The following is an 8001-nucleotide window of genomic DNA, read 5'->3' on the forward strand; positions in this document are numbered from 1 at the left end:
CAGGTTAAGAACTTTGCTTCAGGATGAGAACAGAAATCACGCGATGGCAGTGGGAGCCCCATTAGCTAAAGTGGTACCTCAGGTTAAGAACAGTTTCAGGTTAAGAATGGACCTCCAGAACGAATTAAGTATGTAACCAGAGGTACCACTGTACTCTGCTTTCCTTTGGGCAACATCAGCCAGGCCAAGAGGGTGGTCTTGTCATCTGGGCAGCCCAGGAGCTCCAGACACACTGCCCAGGCCTGTGCCCCAGGGAGGTCACTTTGGTGCTGCTAACACAATGGTTTGACACACACACACACCCCCGAGGGTCAACTCCATTCTCTCTCGAGACAGATGGACATCAACAGTAACAATATTTATAGACATCCTGGATTCTTCAAGTTATAAATCCAAGAACGGTACCAAAAGTGGTTGAGTGCATGTTGGACTGACTGCACTAAGCAACAAGGAAGGTGGAAGACGTACAGAAGACCAGGGAGAGAGGGAGATGAATAAATAAAAAGATGAAGCAACTCAGAACTCCAGAGAAAAACACCTAGCTAATTATGAGATTGCATGACAGAGATTCCAGGGAATCCAGGCATATTACCCTCCAAAATAAAATGGATGGATTTGAATACTTTATCAACAGATCTTGGACTGGGTGTGTCTATACCACCCAGTGACAGTGTTGGAGTCAACGAGGGCACAATTACTGCTACCGTAATTGAAAACTTTTGGGTGTATAGAAAATAAGAAGAGAAACTATGTGTCTTCCTGAGCAATGGCAGAACTGGCTGTTGTGTGATGAAATTTCATCTATCAAAGCAATTACTGCTGCTGTGGGCAGGACTTTTAATAATAATAATAATAATAATAATATTTTTTTATTTATACTCCGTCCTCCCCAGCCAAGGCCGGGCTCAGAGCGGCTTACAAGCAATAATAAAAACAAGATGAATGATTACAACTTAAAAACAAAAGTAAAATACAACATTAAAAAATGGAACATTAAAATATTAAAATGTAGCCTCATTGCAGGAGGAGAAGGAAAGGAAAAAAGAAAGAGAGGGAGGGAATCAAATTGGCTCCAAGCCAAAGGCCAGGCGGAACAACTCTGTCTTACAGGCCCTGTGGAAAGAAATCAGATCCTGCAGGGCCCTGGTCTCATGAGACAGAGCGTTCCACCAGGCCGGAGCCAGAACTGAAAAGGCCCTGGCTCTGATTGAAGCCAATCTAACTTCCTTAGGGCCCGGGACCACTAGGGTGTTGTTATTTATGGACCTTGAGGCTCTCCATGGGGCATACCAGGAGAGGCGGTCCCGTAGGTACGAGGGTCTCATTAATCAGTCTCATTGCCTTTCACTCCCATATGATCCTATGAACTGTGATCACAATTAGACAGCTGGCACTAATCGATGGAGGTGGTGCAGAACAGATACCTCCCGAACAGCCCCCAGCTGCTCCATGCAGAAATTGGGGTGGTACATGTGCACATGCCGTGCAAAGGAAAATATTGAGAATCCATTTTGGATCTTTCAATTGATTGGGGGGGGGGCAGTAGTAGAAGATGCAGGTGGCGCTGTGGGTTAAACCACAGAGCCTAGGGCTTGCCGATCAGAAGGTCGGCGGTTCGAATCCCCGGGACGGGGTGAGCTCCCGTTGCTTGGTCCCTGCTCCTGCCCACCTAGCAGTTCAAAAGCACATCAAAGTGCAAGTAGATAAATAGGTACCACTGTGGCAGGAAGGTAAACGGTGTTTACGTGCGCTGCTCTGGTTTGCTGGCCACATGACCCGGAAGCTGTACGCCAGCTCCCTCGGCCAGTAAAGCGAGATGAGTGCCGCAACCCCACAGTTGGCCACGACTGGACCTAATGGCAGTGGCGTAGCGTGGGGGGGGCAGGGGGGGCCGGCCGCACCGGGCGCAACAGCTGGGGGTTAGGGTTAGGGGGCACAAATCCACGCGTTAGGGGGCACAAATCCACGGGTTAGGGGGTGCAAATGACTTGCCTTGCCCCGGGTACTGACAACCCACACTACGCCACTGCCTAATGGTCAGGGGTCCCTTTACCTTTACCTAAAAGAAAATTGGAGGGTTTCTTTTAGCACATTATTCCAGAATACTAACTGAATAATGGACGGTGACATGTGGCAGCATGCAAAAAAACAACAACATACGTACACACACACCCGCAACTATATCACTCTAAACAGTTAGTGTGGAGAAAGGCCCATAGTCTGTGTCAGCCCAGCCTGGTCTCCTCTGTCTGGGAATTGACTCTCCAGCACAAGCTCTTCCCAGTTCCTGCTCCTTGAACCTCCTTTAAATAGAGATATCAGCAGCTGGGTCTGGGATTTGCAGCAGGCAATGTGTGTGCTCTGCTGCTGACGTACGGCAGGAGTACATTCCAGTCTCCCTTCCCAGGCGAGAATACATCCAGATTACAAAGAATTAAAAGGTACTTTCCAAGTTTCAGCAGAGAGATAATAGCATTGGGGAGAAGGAGGGAGAAGGAGAAAGTCCCGTGTGTTTTCCACACTTTTTTCTATACTCAGTTTCAATTACTTAAGATGGCTGTAAAGAAACTAACGTGAAGGTTGCATGAATAAGTTCAGGTACTTTGCATTGAGACAAAGAACCAATTTGTTCTTCCCTTCCAATTAGTCAAGGTGGAGGAAATCTCATTTGCAGTGCTGTGGTATGAATTAGAAGAGTGAACCTGATTCACAGCAAAAAATAAAGATTAAAGCACAATATGACTTCATGGACCGGGAACGCAAGAATTCCACCAACATACTTTACTTGAGAACTGGCATAACTTCTTCTTGGAACTCAGACATTTGCTATTAAAGGCCCTTGACGTACCCATCTAGTGTTTGTCCGGAAGCCCAGCTTGCTCTCTCTCTCGCTCTCTCTCTCAGTTCATATCCCAATTTTTACTCTTATCTTCCCTCTCACCTCTGTCCTAAATGCTTCAACTTCTTTCTTTAAATATTTAATCAGGATCAACTATGCAAATGAGTTCCAGAACAGCAGGACGGGGGGAATCTCAACCACGTTATAATAAAACCTGAAGCACCTTTCAAAGCCATGCTAATTAATGGCTAACCTACAGGTACTTATAGAGTCTGGGGCACTTTTCAATCAAACATATAGTATATTTAATGCTCATAAATTTAAAACAAAATGAAAACATTTTGGTTCTTTTGTTGCATAATTTACTAGCAAAGAGGTTGACTTGGCCATCTAGTCCCTTATGACACCCCTTGTGTGCATATAATCAGAAGTGCCTTTATCCACTATGTTTATTCCGTACTTTCTATCAAAAACAGTCAAAAGGTTTAATAATACTGAAGACTAAGCACTCCCTGTTTGAACTGTAGCCAGAGACCAGGCCTGAATGGGGAAATGGAGACCTAGCAATAAACCTTCTGTTCTTAAAGGTAAAGGTACCCCTGCCCGTACGGGCCAGTCTTGCCAGACTCTAGGGTTGTGCGCTCATCTCACTCTATAGGCCGGGAGCCAGCGCTGTCCGCAGACACTTCCGGGTCACGTGGCCAGCGTGACATCGCTGCTCTGGCGAGCCAGAGCCGCACACGGAAACGCCGTTTACCTTCCCGCTAGTAAGCGGTCCCTATTTATCTACTTGCACCCAGGGGTGCTTTCGAACTGCTAGGTTGGCAGGTGCTGGGACCGAACAACGGGAGCGCACCCCGCCGCGGGGATTCGAACCGCCGACCTTTCGATCGGCAAGCCCTAGGCACTGAGGCTTTAACCCACAGCGCCACCCGCGTCCCGCGTTCTGTTCTTACATTAGTGTAAATGACAAGTTTCCTGGCCAGCTACATTTCGCCTCTCCTGATAAGAACATCAACACTGTCCTGCTTACTCAGACCAGCTAGCCTAGCTTTTTGTTTTCAAATACTAGCCAGTCAAAAGTGCCTGGTCACTCGCAAGCAGGACGCAACACAATCGTGTCCTTCTGTTGCTGAACCCCAGCCCCCTGGAAGATTTACTGCCCCCATACATGGAGCTGTATTCAACTATCCTGAACCATGCATTTGTCTGCCTATGTGAACGTCATCTGAGAGAGAGGACATCTCCACATCTCATGGTAGTAACCCCCCACGAGTTAGTTGCATGTTGCACAAAGTTGTACTCCTTATGTTATTATTCCCCATCCAATCATGACGAAGAAACGCAGTTTCACTGACTGTTCTCAGATCTTGCACGCAAAGCTTTTAACCCTCCAGAGTGCTTTCTCCAGCAGATGTGTGCCTCTTCCACAGTGCAAGAAAAGTCACTGAAGGCCACAACTTCTTCCCACTCCCACCCTCCTGCCCAGAAGGGACAGCATCTCAAAGGCTTCACAGCAGCTTGGCAGCCCCCCTCCTCTGTGAGCTTTTTCCAGCTTCAAGCCTTCATGTAAAGTCTCACCAAAGCAAACCTTGCCAGCCGCCTTCAGAAAATAAAGGCTTACCTTCCAAAGCGATGGGCTCTCTTGAGATGGGCACTTCTGGCAGGTGCCAGATGCTTTCGGAACAGACAGCAACTGTTTCTCTAAGTAGCCTCCTTGCCATTTCTCCAAAAAGGAAAAAGCTCCACTCCCAGATGGTGGAGTTGTCATCATTTCCAAGCCCCTTCTAGCCACACCTCTTCCCTTTCTTTTTCTTTCCAGCTCAAGTCCTGCTTGCTAGAAAAAATAAATAATACAAGCTGGCCGCTAAGCTCACAGTTGTTATTGTTATGTGCTTTGTAGGGGAGGCTCGGCACTAGCATCTCCTGCGCCAATGAAAGCAACACAGAGAGTTTTCCACTACTCACCAATGCTTTCAGCTGATCAGTCCAGCAGGTGATTAATTCATCGGCAAATACTGATTAGTGGGTTTTGTTGAGAGCGAGTCCCTGCAAAAAAAATATGCTTTAAGGCCTCTCCCAATGCTTACAGACATTTACTAGGAAATTGTAATATGACACTCGGCTGTAAGCATTCCAAACAAAATCGCCAGCCTTTCCTTTCTCAGTTCCTTGCAAATTAAGAGCACCACTGAAGGCAAAGAAAGCTTCATGAGAAATTATGAACTTGGAAACTAAGCCTGTTCTCCCAGCAGCAAAATATCAATTCTTGAGGGGGTACGACTCTAATGCTCTCATGAATCCCTGCCAGGTAACAGGTTAATTGGATCTGTTTACAGTAAACAGGTTAATTAGGAGCAGGGCTTTTTTATCCAGCTGGCGCTCAGCTGTAGCACCTCTCAGGTGTGTGCCGTTGCCATTCTAAGAGAGCAAGGAAGAAGTTTGTGGTGGGCCCCAGCCTCTCTTTTTCTAGGAAAATAGCACTGATTAGGACTATTTGCAGAGATAAAGGTCTTCTATTTAAAGGTCTTCTCTGTCTTTGAAGTGGGGAGCTTACAGTGCTGAGAAAGAAATGTAATTTCTGCACAAACCTCTCACAATATGGCTAATAATGCAGTCCATTTATCACCAAGTAATTAATAGTATTGCTTAGTGTTTATGTTGCGTATTTCAAGGGTTCAAAATGCTTCACATACTTCGGAATCCTGACAACAGCCCTGAAAGGCAGAGCACTATTCTCCTCATATAGAAAATTGGGGTTGTGGTCAAGTGAGAATTGCCCAAGACCACCTCATGACCACCTTTAAAGCCCTAAACGGCTTCAGCCCTGGAGGAATATCTCCACGGGGGTCCAGCTCCAAGGGCCTTCTGTTGGTTCTCTCACTGCGAGAAGTGAAGCTACAGAGAACCAGGCAGAGGACATGCCAGAGGGGCCACAGCCTCGGGCATGGATTTTCGAGGGGCGTTGCTACGCATGGCCCAGCCGGTGCTCCTCATCTGGCGTCAGTGGAACCAATGCTCACAGAGAGGAGAAGCAGGCGAGGCCACTGTGTGCGCACTGACATGGGTGTGCCTGCTTCATGCTTGCCAAGTTGGGAAATAATGGCAGAGGAGGAGCAGGCAGAGCTGGAGCAGCAGCTGGCTGACACATTGTCACTAGAAAGCATTCCAGACCCTCCATCTCCCAGAACCCGACGAGCTTTAAAAGTAGAAGAGCAAAGAGCTCAAAGACAGAGGGCACGTAGCAGCACCTGTAGAGGAGGTGATGATGATGACGAATGAGGAAGTGGGGGGGAAAGGGGGTGGAGATTCACTCAGGACAACGCCATTATCCAAGAGGCTGTGTTCCAAAGCCTCTCTCTGTAAATATTGAATAAAAAGCAGATGGTAAGAAACTTTCCTTGTCTTTGTACATTCCTGGGCAACTGGCCATGGGAGTTACAATGCAAACAAAAACAAATTTCTTCCTCATCCCTTTATCTGTGAATCAGTGGATCAAACGAGGCCTGACACTGAATCCCATGTTTGAGAGTGTCTTCTTCTTCCTCCTCCTCTTCTTCTTCTTCTTCTTCTTCTTCTTCTTCTTCTTCTTCTTCCTCTTCCTCTTCCTCTTCCTCTTCCTCTTCCTCTTCCTCTTCTTCAAGCCATGACAGAGGTCAAGATCCAGATTAGGGCCACCAGGTAATGACTGAGGGGTTAACCCTTTCACCTGTACCATGTTCCTGAAGCTTATAGCTGCAGCAAATCCAGATCACCTCAGCATAGGCACAGTATTTCTAACACAGGGTTCAAAGATACATTTAAGAACAAAGTTTAACTGCAACACACGCAAAACAATAAAACAGACCGTGACTCCAGAGGGTATACATTGCTTCAAACAATTTGACAAAATCACATTGTCTGTATATATACATATGACTTTTATAATCTGTGCAGATCAAAACTCAGGTTCTCTATCCAATATGTTTTCTGAGAAATGGGGGGGGGGGGGGCTCAGATTCTCAGTTAAGAGGTAATAAAAGAAAGATAAGGGAGAATAGTCCTTCCTCCGTTACCTCCTCTCCACCCAAGCAAACCTGCACTGATGCACAACGGTATAATAATAATAATAATAATAATAATAATAATAATAATAATAATTTATTATTTGTACCCCGCCCATCTGGCTGGGTTTCCCCAGCCACTCTGGGCGGCTTCCAACAAAGATGAAAAATACACTAAAATGTCACATATTAAAAACTTCCCTGAACAGGGCTGCCTTCAGATGTCTTCTAAAAGTCTGGTAGTTGTTCTCTTTGACATCTGATGGGAGGGTGTTCCACAGGGCGGGCGCCACTACCGAGAAGGCCTTCTGCCTGGTTCCCTGTAACTTGGCCTCTCGCAGTGAGGGAACCGCCAGAAGGCCCTCGGAGCTGGACCTCCGTGTCCGGGCAGAACGATGGAGGTGGAGACGCTCCTTCAGATATACTGGTATCAGCCAGAGTGAGCTGCCATTCTCCACCACAGCATCTCAAGGCAAAATTATTCTCACTTTTCATGTAATGTCCAATCTCCATGCAATTTTCAATCTCCATTAGGAGATGAATGATTAATAAGTCATTGTGAGTTAGAGCTTCTCTGCCCTGAAAACAAGGACAGCAAGAGCAGTCTTTAACCCAGATCATTCTCTATTTATTTAAACTTCGCCTTTAGTCCTGATTGCTGATCATAAACACTAAAAATATAGTGGGAATAAGGCACAAGATCTACCCACCCAGGAAGAATGGCAGATGAAGCTGATGGACTACATGGAATTGGCGGAAATGACTGGCAGAATCCGAGACCAGGGAGAAGAGTCGGTGGAAGAAGATTGGAAAAAATTCAAAGTATATTTACAGAAATATTGCAAAATTAATGAATGTTAGAAGAATGCTGGAATGCAGTTATATGGTTTTAGCAGAAATGTTATAAAGAATTAAGCAAAAACTAATTGTTAATGGGCCAAAGTGGAAAATTAAAAGTTAGATTGTGTTAAGATAAATTATAGAACAAAAAATTGAGAAAGATGGAAAGGATTTGCTGAAATAGCTAATTGAACTAGAATACAAAAAAGGGAGGTGTGAGGAGGTCGATGAAACAAGTAAATGAAAGGTAAAGATATGGAAATATTGGGTGTGTTTTTA

At 45.8% G+C, this 8001-nt stretch overlaps 1 protein-coding gene across 3 annotated transcripts in view; it reads right to left on the reverse strand.

Annotated features, from left to right (window-relative positions):
* The window catches only part of A4GALT (alpha 1,4-galactosyltransferase (P1PK blood group)), a 56494-nt gene extending 51567 nt beyond the window's left edge, over window positions 1–4927 (reverse strand). Inside the window, exons 1-2 of one of the 3 annotated variants that reach the window (XM_083440914.1) lie at window positions 4808–4865; window positions 4464–4669 (exon numbers count right to left, since the gene is read on the reverse strand). The gene's annotated coding sequence lies outside the window, so the exon portion shown is untranslated. The other 2 variants (XR_014511378.1, XM_083440915.1) reach the window with 2 other exon arrangements.
* Between the last annotated feature and the right edge of the window lie 3074 nt (window positions 4928–8001).

The sequence above is a fragment of the Podarcis tiliguerta genome, assembly GCF_965153285.1.
Source record: "Podarcis tiliguerta genome assembly, chromosome: 5".
In the NCBI taxonomy this organism is placed as follows: domain Eukaryota; kingdom Metazoa; phylum Chordata; class Lepidosauria; order Squamata; family Lacertidae; genus Podarcis; species Podarcis tiliguerta.